Genomic DNA, 12,245 nt, shown 5'->3' with positions numbered 1-12,245 from the left:
GAGGAGGAATGAAGAACAAATTCATTCATCCTAATCTTCTTGTTGTCCATACATTGCGTGCGTGATCTTGTATATTTTTGCAGCTTAGTTTGTCGTGAACATTAACAATGTTATTGGCTGCTTTTGGCTGCTGTATGCAGTTTACCTATGTATTATACTTAGTTTTCTGATTATGTCTTTGTGAATTTATCATATAATAGCTTCTAGATTTGCTACTAGATTTGCTGCCATATTGGGCAAAAAACGAGGGCCAAAAGGCATAAATAACCCCAGAGATTTGCTACTAGATTTGCTGCCATATTGAAGAAAGACAGAAATAGAAGCTTCTCTAGATTTGATACTAATTTGGTGAAAAAGACAGAGAGAGAAAGAGGGGAAAAGGTGCTTTTAAAAATGCCAATTTGGGCCGAGAGAGACAAAACCCAGCTCCTGCTCACGTGCAACCAAACGCTTCTCGTCCTGTCCCACGCGGTCCCTTTCTACCAGCCCCACGCGACGCGGACCCACACGACGCGGCCCCACAGACGACGCGGCGCAACACGTCAGCACAGAACGTCCAAATAAACGGATTCCTTCCGTCTGAGCTCCTTCTGCGGGTCTTCAGACAAAGGCTAGGGTAAAACTGAGGAAAAACTAAGGGGCTGGGGAAAACTGAGCACAACTAAGGAACCGAGGGCACGAAAATAGAAATCCCTTAAATCAAATAAAAAGAAATTAAATAAGAAAAGGGCCTATGTGCCTATGGCTATTTTGGTAAAACTTTTACCTAGGTTTTTCTACCTTGATTAGATGTTTTGAAAACATCAACAAACCCAATCTAGTACTTCACCAATCAAGACCAAGGTGAAACAAAAACATTTAAAAATAAAATCAACATATGCATAGAAGCATATGTGGCACCTAGCCATTTTATCAAATCTTGTCCTATGCACTCTTACCTTGCCCAAATAGTGTAAAACCATCTCTAAACCTAATCCCACACTAAATGGACCATAAACCATGCCCAAGTAAAACAAGGGGAACAAATTAGAAGATTAAGAAAAATTGGAATATCACCTCTTATGTGTTTATGGACATTTTTGCAAATCTCTGAGCTAGACCTTTTGGAATGGTTTCAATGGTTTGGAAATGTTCCTAAACTCATAAGAATCACTTTGGAGTCAAGGAAAATCAAATCAAATAGAGAGAGTTAAAATAGTGAGAAAATGTCATTTTTACTCTCATACACTTTTAGTCAAATATGCAAATCTTTAACCAAGGCCACTTTAGCTTGTGCCTTTGCTTGTGAAACACTTAGATATCAATAAAAAACACTTTTGCATCCAAGAAACACAAATCAAATCAAAGGAAAAATCAAAATTCAATTACATGTGATCATGGTCACTTTTGACCTTTTTAATATGTTACCCACTTGGAGCTCTTCTATTAAGAGATTCTTAAACCAAACCCTAACAACTCTTTGCACCTCATACAAGAACTCATCGAGATGAACATTTTTCGTGTTGACCACTTTGACCATTGCTCTAATTATTCAAGCCAAGATGCCACCTTGAAAGAAATTCTAGATTCCCTCCACTATTTGAATTTTCACAAAACCTCTCCAAATTTCAAACCAATACCACACATAGCTGTCCAACATCATTCAGAACATATCCATGCATAATTTTGATCAAAAGTAAGTGCAAGAGAGATCATTGCATTAAAGGGAAGAAGTACACATAGAATCAAATGGAGGTACAACCACTTTACTCATCACTTTCTCACCTTTTTCTCTCTCTCTCTCCCTTGTACTCCTTGTTAGTACACCATGGTACTCTGAAAAGCACATCATGATATGACACCACCTTGGCCATGATCACCATGCTCATGATTGCCACTCATTGCATGTACCACATACACTTTTTTGAATAAATCAAGTGTGCACTCTCTAGTCCTCTCCAATCATGCCCACCATGTCTAGTACCATGTCCTCACACCACTCAACCATGCCAAGCACCAGAGACAAGGATTGAGCATGATCTCATCAAAGGACAAGACAATTCCATGTCCTATGTCACTCACCTTTGCCAAAATCAATTGTGCACAATCTAGCTCTCTCTCATCTTGCCAAACATGTCACACACCTTGGCCTCACCTCAACAAAGCTGGCAGCACTCAAAGACCAAGAAGAAAAGGCATAAAAGATCCAATGCCAAGCCATGACATCCCCTTGGTCACCACCACCATGCTCACCATGTCACTCTCTTCACTAACCTCACACACCTTGTCACATAGGCTTGCCTCTGCACACTGACCCTGCCAATACCTTGCCCAAGCCAAACGTCAGCCCTACAATGCCATCCATGTGCATGGACACCAACACGGGCACACCAAAGTCCACGCCCATCCCCATCGACTGAGACTTTCCCCTGCCCTCTCCTTTCTCATGTGACCTCACCAAGGACCCAACTACCTCCTAGACATGACCGTTCGGCCCAGAACGCCCTGTAGCCACGCGCTCGGTGACATGGCCACCATGCCGGCCATGCCACGCCTCCCTCCCCTGGAGCCTATAAAAGAAGCCCTCCGCGCCTGGGATAGCACCACACCACTCAGCAACATCCTCCTCTCCCTCCTAGCACCTCCCTCTCGCCCTCCTCGCAGCTCACCGGAGCAAAAGCTCGCCGGCGGCCACACCCAAAAACCGCCCAAATTTTCATCACCATAGCCCCCGAGCCCTACACCAAAGTTGAAGCCCTCGAAAATACCTTTCCAACACACCTAACCCCGCCTCAATCCGAGCTCCGAGGTGAGAGATATGGCCCCCGCAAGCTTGCAGCATCGGGAGGAAGACGACGGCCCAGCGCCGTCGGATCGTCATCCGACGATCTGCGCGCTCCGCGCGTGCCCGACGTGCATGCGCCATGCACGCCAGGCCCGGGAAGCAGCTGGGCCGGCCCAACTCCGTTCCCGCCCCCGTTTGAATTTAAATTCCGTTTTATCTTTTTCCTTTAATTTTGCATACTGGTGCAGTGCTAGAATGTAAATAGTTTCAAATCTACAAATCCAAATCTTGTGATTCAAAATGTTCTAGAAATATTATGAAAGTATCTAACTAACCTCACTTGTCTCAACCTCATAGCTTTTGTAGATTTTGAATAGAAAAAATAACAAATCAGATACTTTTCAGTTTTAAAATAAATATTAAAAATCAACCCTTTTGAATTTTGAGGTGATTCCACCTCTCATAATTCACATTTCACAAACTCTAATTGTTTATGTAAGAATATGATATGGTTTCTGTATATGATCATGGGCTAGAAGCAAAATATTGGCTATGTAGTCAATACTAGTCCATTTAAACTATTTCAAATTTTAGGAAATTAAATCTATGAGGTGTAGCACCTCATTTAAATCATTTTCTCAAGTATTATGAAGTAATGTGATGACCTCTATTGCTTAGGTTCACACTTGCTCACTTGAGGAACTTAAATCAAAATAGTAGTTAAATTACAATGGTTATTTAAATCACATGAGATGATGATTCTCATTTAAATCATTTTTCTCAAATAATAAGTGTGAAGTGTTGACCTTGGTAGACATGTGATAATACCTGGTTATTTGAGAAGATTAAATCTTAAGAATATTCAATGAGAGGAAATTATTTTCTCCAAAGAACTACATAGAAACCCTAACTCCAATTTCAATGAGAGGAAATTATTGTCCTATTACTATGTAAGAAACCCTAGCATAATTTGTGAATAAATGTTAAATAGTGATGCTAGATCATTTGTGTGAGCCAATAAGGCTAATTAAGATTACTTAAGTGTTGTTTGGTGATTGTATCCTCGTATTCGTTTATAGACGCTAGTACCGGAGGCTATCAAGAGGAAGAGGTCTTCTACCAAGAGGAAGAGCCAGAAAACTTTGATCACCTCACCAATCAAGGCAAGCTAGACTAATGCAAGCTATTTTGTTTGCAAGCTATTATCAATGCAAGATAGATTTGTGCAAAGCTCTACAAGAGGAAGGCACTATTACTTTTTACTTTATGATCCTATCCCAAGTTTTTACTTTACAAGCTTTATTGGATTTTATTTATCAAAGTTACTTTTTGATTTATGATTCACTTTGTTTAGTTTTGGAGTAGTACAAGAGCATCACACTTAGCCTAGAAGCAAGGCAAACTACTTAGCACCCCTCATGACTAATTGCTAGTGCTCAATATTAAAAGTGACTACTCTAGTTGGGAACTTGTGAATTGAATTAACTTTGAAAACCTTGGGATGATGAGTCATTCTATTGAAAGATTTTGAAGGTGAATATGACTGGTGAATGACTTGGTGAATTTTACCAAAACTGATGGTTGGGTTCGGATGCGATACCATTCCAATTTTACAAGTACCCCCACAATACCTGAATCTGGGTAAGGCTTAGCTAGAAACTTATGTATTTTAGTATGGGTTCCCTCTGAACAAGAGTCATAGGGGTTATGCCGAGGCTGCCTCCATTGAATGTGAAATGACGTGATATGAGGTGAATGTCCTACCCAAGCCCTGTGCAGTTCCCGGGTTGACGGTTTGTTTTCACCGGGAGGCCAAGCTCATGGGGAGAGGTGCCTATACTAGAGTATGTAAATGAAAGGTTAGGATTGGTAGTTCGCGTACTGCGTACGATAAATCAGGGCCAGTTACCCCTGACGAACTATTGCAATTGTTGTGGCACAAGTGTACAACCTCTGCAGAGTTTAACCTATCCGAATAGCCGCGTCCGCGGTCATGGACAGTTGGAAAGGCCATACTGTTCCATCATCAGAACTTTTCTAAAAATATGAATGGTGACTTGTGACTTGAATTGAAAGGTGACTTTGACTTTGAATCACAACTGAGTTGTGGGAATGACACTAATGTTCCCACTTGAGTTTAGCAAATGAAGAGGTTTTGATTATTAAAGTGCTTATGAAATAAAACTGGCTTTATGCAAATGAACTAGAGCTTAGAACCCCCTTACTATAGTTGATAGTATTTACCTTAGTATTAGTTTGCGAGTACTTTAAAGTACTCATGGCTGTGTCCCTGGCTATTCAAATGGCCAGACTATGAAGAAGAGTACCAGAACCCGGAAGAAGGACAGCAGGACGTCTACGACAACTAGGATCACTCCTGACGTCAACAGTTGCCAGTGGAATAGATGGACTACTACTACGCTATTTCGCTTCCGCTAGGTGTTATGTAATTGATCAATAGAACTTCTATTATTGTAATGAGACTTGATCATGTGATCCTTTATTTGTAAGACGATTATGGTATGTAATGAATGATGTGTTGTGATATCAATCTATTATGTCTCGCAAAAACAATATTCCTGGGATTGCGAGGAATGGCATAATAGGCATCTGGACTTAAAAATCCGGGTGTTGACAAGTTGGTATCAGAGCCATTGTTGACCTTAGGAGACCCTAGTTAGAATGGACGTCTGAAAAACTTAGTTTTGAAACAAATGAAGTGATTATGTATGAAAACTTATTCTCCCTCTTATCCTTAAGGTCTTCTTCAAAATAAGAAAGTTATGCTCTATTCTTCTTATACTACTACATAAAATTTTGACACACTTCTCTAACTTACTCATCATAATTCTTCACAGATGGAGTACACCTGCAAGTCTTATCAGCTTGGCCACGGAGGAAACCTCATGTTCGAGAAGGATTTGAAACAACTGGTTGATTATTTAGGACGCCCGTATCCCGAGTTCTTCAGAATACCCCTCAACAATCCATCAGGAGGACAACCTCGGTGGAAAGTTACTACAGATCTGAGAGGAAAGCTTGGAGCCCCAATATGGGAAACCATCTGGTTTTCTGTAACGGGAAGCACTTGGAAGGAAGGACTAGTCAGAGCGATGCAAGAAGCAATTGCCCATCTGTGTGGATGGAGTATGAACAAGCTCCAGAATACCCGCTTCATTTACTACCCAGGACATGACCCCATGGGAAGACCAATAATTATGCCCCCGCACCCGGAGATGAACCACTATGTTGCCTACCTCGTCTGCATGCTGTACAAGACCCACAAAGAGTTGGACAACGCCCTCGCCTTTCGCCAAGTACATTACCCGTGAAGATGAAGAATCCACCCCCCTAAAGAGTAGTATCATTTAAGCACTTTCGTATGTGTGAGTTGTATCAGGATCCCCTTGTATCGTAGAACGAATGAATGGTTCTTCAAACCAACGGTGTGTTAGCTTTGTAATGTGTGATGCTTGGTATGAATGAAAAAGTGTTGTTGGTTTTTACCCCCGCAACACTACTAAAGTTTTCAATTTATGAACTTTTAAACTTTAACAAAACAAACCATAGAAATTTCCCTCTTATCTTATCATCTACCACAATGTTCAGATGGCCCCACCAACCCGCAACGCCACCCAGGATGCCATGATGCAACTGCTGCAGATGATGATGGCAGACCGAGAAGCCGAGAGAGCTGAACGCCAAGCCAACATTGCCGCACTGCAATAGATAGCTCAGAACAATCAAGGCCATGGAAACCACGATCACCCTGGATCGAAGCTGAAGAATTTTCAAAACACCAACCCTCCGATGTTCAACAAGACTGAAGAGCCCCTCGATGCTGATGATTGGCTCCAGACCATGGAGAACAACCTTGAAGTTGTGGGAGTTGAAGCCGCAGAAAAAGTACTGTTCGCCACCCACTACCTATCAGGACCTGCCAGAGCCTGGTGGACAAGTGCCCGCGCAATGAATGCGGGACAGATGATGACTTGGGAAGAATTCAAGCTGAAGTTCAGCAAATACCATGTGCCCCAAGGACTGATCAAGAAAATGAGAGACGAGTTCCGTGAACTCAAACAGGGAAGGATGTCTGTGGTGGAATACCGCGACAGGTTTCTCACTCTGTCAAGGTACGCCCCGGATGAGACCGACACCAATGTGAAAAGAAAGGAAAGATTTCTGAACGGACTGCACGACGAGATGCAAACGGTGTTAGTGAACATTCCGTTCGCTGACTTAGAAGCCCTCGTGGACTCAGCTATACAGATGGAAGGGAAGCTGCATCAGGCCAATGAGAACCGCAAGCGCAGAATGATGAACCAGAATGGACCCCACCATACCCAGAACTATCGCAACAACTCCTCTGGAGGATTCACCCCAAGATACAACAAGCCCCCTGCTCAGAATTATCGCCCCAACTACACCAACAACAACGGAGGACCCCCGAAGCCCGGAGGCAACAACAACAACAACCACCACGACAACAACCACCACAACAGCAACAACAACAATGGAAACAACAACAACAACACCAATACTGCTCCAAGGACTGGAAGCAATGCTACCCCCATCACCCCCAAGGACAAGGCAACAATCAACTACTATGAATGCGGAGTTGTGGGTCACTACTCCAACGAGTGCCCCAAGAAGCTTGCCAAGATTGCCGCCAATACCGCAGCACCGGCTCAGCAACAGCGCCGCTTTGCAGGAAGAAGGAACCAGAACAACAACAACGGCCGCCTCTACCACATGAATGCCACTGAAGCTCAGGAAGCACCCCAGACCATGCCAAGTATGTCCTTCTGTTAATCAAAATGCTCAATCTCTCTCAGGAACCTAACTTTTCTTAAAATCTCGGGACGAGATTTGTTTAAGGGGGAAGGGTTTGTAACATCCCAAAAATTTCAAAACACAACAAATGAATTTCCCTATTTCCAAATTTTGGAACCAACAAAAACTTTTATTCAATTAAGTTTGATACATAGTGTTCTTGCTAAATTCTAGTGCTATTGCCATGATTGCTTGTTATAGTATTTTTGAAATGATCTTAAACCCTAAACCTCACTCCTCCTTTCACCATCCAAGTTAAATCAAATAAAAATAAATTAAATAAGAAAAGGGCCTATGTGCCTATGGCTATTTTGGTAAAACTTTTACCTAGGTTTTTCTACCTTGATTAGATGTTTTGAAAACATCAATAGAACCAATCTAGTACTTCACCAATCAAAACCAAGGTGAAAAAAAACATTTAAAAATAAAATAAACATATGCATAGAAGCATATGTGGCACCTAGCCATTTTATCAAATCTTGTCCTATGCACTCTTACCTTACCCAAATAGTGTGAAACCATCTCTAAACCAAATCCCACACTAAATGGACCCTAAACCATGCCCAAGTAAAACAAGGGGAACAAATTAGAAGATTAAGAAAAATTGGAATATCACCTCTTATGTGTTTATGGCCATTTTTGCAAATCTTTGAGCTAGACCTTTTGGAATGGTTTCAATGGTTTGGAAATGCTCCTAAACTCATAAGAATCACTTTGGAGTCAAGGAAAATCAAATCAAATAGAGAGAGTTAAAATAGTGAGAAAATGTCATTTTTACTCTCATACACTTTTAGTCAAATATGCAAATCTTTAACCAAGGCCACCTTAGCTTGTGCCTTTGCTTGTGAAACACTTAGATATCAATAACACACACTTTTGCATCCAAGAAACACAAATCAAATCAAAGGAAAAATCAAAATTCAATTACATGTGATCATGGTCACTTTTGACCTTTTTAAAATCTTACCCACTTGGAGCTCTTCTATTAAGAGATTCTTAAACCAAACCCTAACAACTCTTTGCACCTCATACAAGAACTCATCGAGATGAACATTTTTCGTGTTGACCACTTTGACCAAAGCTTTGACCATTGCTCTAATTATTCAAGCCAAGATGCCACCTTGAAAGAAATTCTAGATTCCCTCCACTATTTGAATTTTCACAAAACCTCTCCAAATTTCAAACCAATACCACACATAGCTGTCCAACATCATTCAGAACATATCCATGCATAATTTTGATCAAAAGTAAGTGCAAGAGAGATCATTGCATTAAAGGGAAGAAGTACACATAGAATCAAATGGAGGTACAACCACTTTACTCATCACTTTCTCACCTTTTTCTCTCTCTCTCTCCCTTGTACTCCTTGTTAGTACACCATGGTACTCTGAAAAGCACATCATGATATGACACCACCTTGGCCATGATCACCATGCTCATGATTGCCACTCATTGCATGTACCACATACACTTTTTTGAATAAATCAAGTGTGCACTCTCTAGTCCTCTCCAATCATGCCCACCATGTCTAGTACCATGTCCTCACACCACTCAACCATGCCAAGCACCAGAGACAAGGATTGAGCATGATCTCATCAAAGGACAAGACAATTCCATGTCCTATGTCACTCACCTTTGCCAAAATCAATTGTGCACAATCTAGCTCTCTCTCATCTTGCCAAACATGTCACACACCTTGGCCTCACCTCAATAAAGCCTGCAGCACTCAAAGACCAAGAAGAAAAGGCATAGAAGATCCAATGCCAAGCCATGACATCCCCTTGGTCACCACCACCATGCTCACCATGTCACTCTCTTCACTAGCCTCACACACCTTGTCACATAGGCTTGCCTCTGCACACTGACCCTGCCAGTACCTTGCCCAAGCCAAACGTCAGCCCTACCATGCCATCCATGTGCATGGACACCAACTCGGGCACACCAAAGTCCACGCCCGTCCCCATCGACTGAGACTTTCCCTTGCCCTCTCCTTTCTCACGTGACCTCACCAAGGACCCAGCTACCTCCTAGACATGACCGTTCGGCCTAGAACGCCCTGTAGACACGCGCTCGGCGACATGGCCACCATGCCGGCCATGCCGCGCCTCCCTCCCCTGGAGCCTATAAAAGAAGCCCTCCGCGCCTGGGATAGCACCACACCACTCAACAACATCCTCCTCTCCCTCCTAGCACCTCCCTCTCGCCCTCCTTGTAGCTCACCAGAGCAAAAGCTCGCCGGCGGCCACACCCAAAAACCGCCCAACTTTTCATCACCATAGCCCCCGAGCCCTACACCAAAATTGAAGCCCTCGAAAATACCTTTCCAACGCACCTAACCCCGCCTCAATCCGAGCTCCGAGGTGAGAGATATGGCCCCCGCAAGCTTGCAGCATCGGGAGGAAGACGACGACCCAGCGCCGTCGGATCGTCATCCGACGATCTGCGTGCTCCGCGCGTGCCCGACGTGCATGCGCCATGCACGCCAGGCCCGGGCAGCAGCTGGGCCGGCCCAACTCCGTTCCCGCCCTCGTTTGAATTTAAATTCCGTTTTATCTTTTTTCCTTTAATTTTGCATACTGGTGCAGTGCTAGAATGTAAATAGTTTCAAATCTACAAATCCAAATCTTGTGATTCAAAATGTTCTAGAAATCTTATGAAATTATCTAACTAACCTTACTGGTCTCAACCTCATAGCTTTTGTAGATTTGGAATAGAAAAAATAACAAATCAGATACTTTTCAGTTTTCAAATAAATATTAAAAATCAACCCTTTTGAATTTTGAGGAGATTCCACCTCTCCTAATTCACATTTCACAAACTCTAATTGTTTATTTAAAAATATGATATGGGTTCTGTACATGATCATGGGATAGAAGCAAAATATTGGCTATGTAGTCAATACTTGTCCATTTAAACTATTTCAAATTTTAGGAAATTAAATCTATGAGGTGTAGCACCTCATTTAAATCATTTTATCAAGTATTATGAAGTAATGTGATGACCTCTATTGCTTAGGTTCACACTTGCTCACTTTAGGAACTTAAATCAAAATAGTAGTTAAATTACAATGGTTATTTAAATCACATGAGATGATGAATCTCATTTAAATCATTTTTCTCAAATAATAAGTGTGAAGTGTTGACCTTGGTCAACATGTGATAATACCTGGTTATTTGAGAAGATTAAATCTTAAGAAGATTCAATGAGAGGAAATTATTTTCTCCAAAGAACTACATAGAAACCCTAACTCCAATTTCAATGAGAGGAAATTATTGTCCTATTACTATGTAAGAAACCCTATCATAATTTGTGAATAAATGTTAAATAGTGATGCTAGATCTTTTGTGTGAGCCAAAAAGGCTAATTAAGATTACTTAAGTGTTGTTTGGTGATTGTATCCTCGTATTCGTTTATAGACGCTAGTACCGGAGGCTATCAAGAGGAAGAGATCTTCTACCAAGAGGAAGAGCCAGAAAACTTTGATCACCTCACCAATCAAGGCAAGCTAGACTAATGCAAGCTATTTTGTTTGCAAGCTATTATCAATGCAAGATAGATTTGTGCAAAGCTCTACAAGAGCAAGGCACTATTACTTTTTTACTTTATGATCCTATCCCAAGTTTTTATGTAGCACCCTACCTTTTAAATGAAGGCAGGATACCTGTGTATAGTGCTATTCCCGGGATCACTGATAGCACACACATTTCAAATGTAGTAATCATAGCAATAGTATCAAATTTATTACAACGCAGATCCTCAGGAGATAAAATAAAGTCTTACAAATTGCATAGCCAAAATAGACTAGCTCAAATATAAATGTTCAAAGCAAACACAACGGAAAATAACTGCAGTGAGGCTCCATTGTCTTCATGTGCCACAGGCAGACATGTTGGAATGTAGACTCCAGATCCTACCTAGTACTCCTCCTTAGACGAACCTGCACGTTTGAATATGCAGCCCCACGAATGGAGGTCAGTACAATGATGTACTGGCAAATGACACTTATATGGTGGATGTTTTGGGCATAACTATCTACATGATATTTGGCAAGTGGAGTTGAGGCAGATTTGCACAAAGCCAATTTTATCCTACATTTTGTTTCAAATCAAAACATTTTACAAAAACTCATAATGATGTCATAAACAGTATCATGGTTACATCTCCCATGTACTATCCGACAGTTGCTACTCAAATTTTAACTTATTCAGAAAAGATGATGAGATTCTTCCGTACATTCCCTGCCTAGAAAGCTCAAATTGTCCGTAACCGGGGACACGGCTAAGATCTTAGATTTACTCTCGAGAGGTTGTGCACTTTCACCTTACGACCCACCCTTCCCAAGAGAAGAAATGAGACAAGATCTTTCAGAGGGAGGCTTCAACCATAACTAGCTAGACCCGTTCCCGTTTGGTAGCTAGCCACATCATCATGTCAAGCAACAAGTTTGGCCTCACAACTTACTTAATCCCGGCAGAGCCCATAATACCATAAGGCTGCACTGGAAGCTATCTAAAACATGGACGACATATTAATCTCTTTAAGCCTGAGTGGCCATCCACAAGTGTACCCTCAGGCGATGACAACCACTATGTGGCCCTGAGTAGCCACTATACATTTGCGCACTCTCAGGAATTCATCACTTAATCCC

Source organism: Lolium perenne, chromosome 7, assembly GCF_019359855.2.
Source record: "Lolium perenne isolate Kyuss_39 chromosome 7, Kyuss_2.0, whole genome shotgun sequence".
NCBI lineage: Eukaryota > Viridiplantae > Streptophyta > Magnoliopsida > Poales > Poaceae > Lolium > Lolium perenne.
This window is presented reverse-complemented; position numbering follows the sequence as displayed.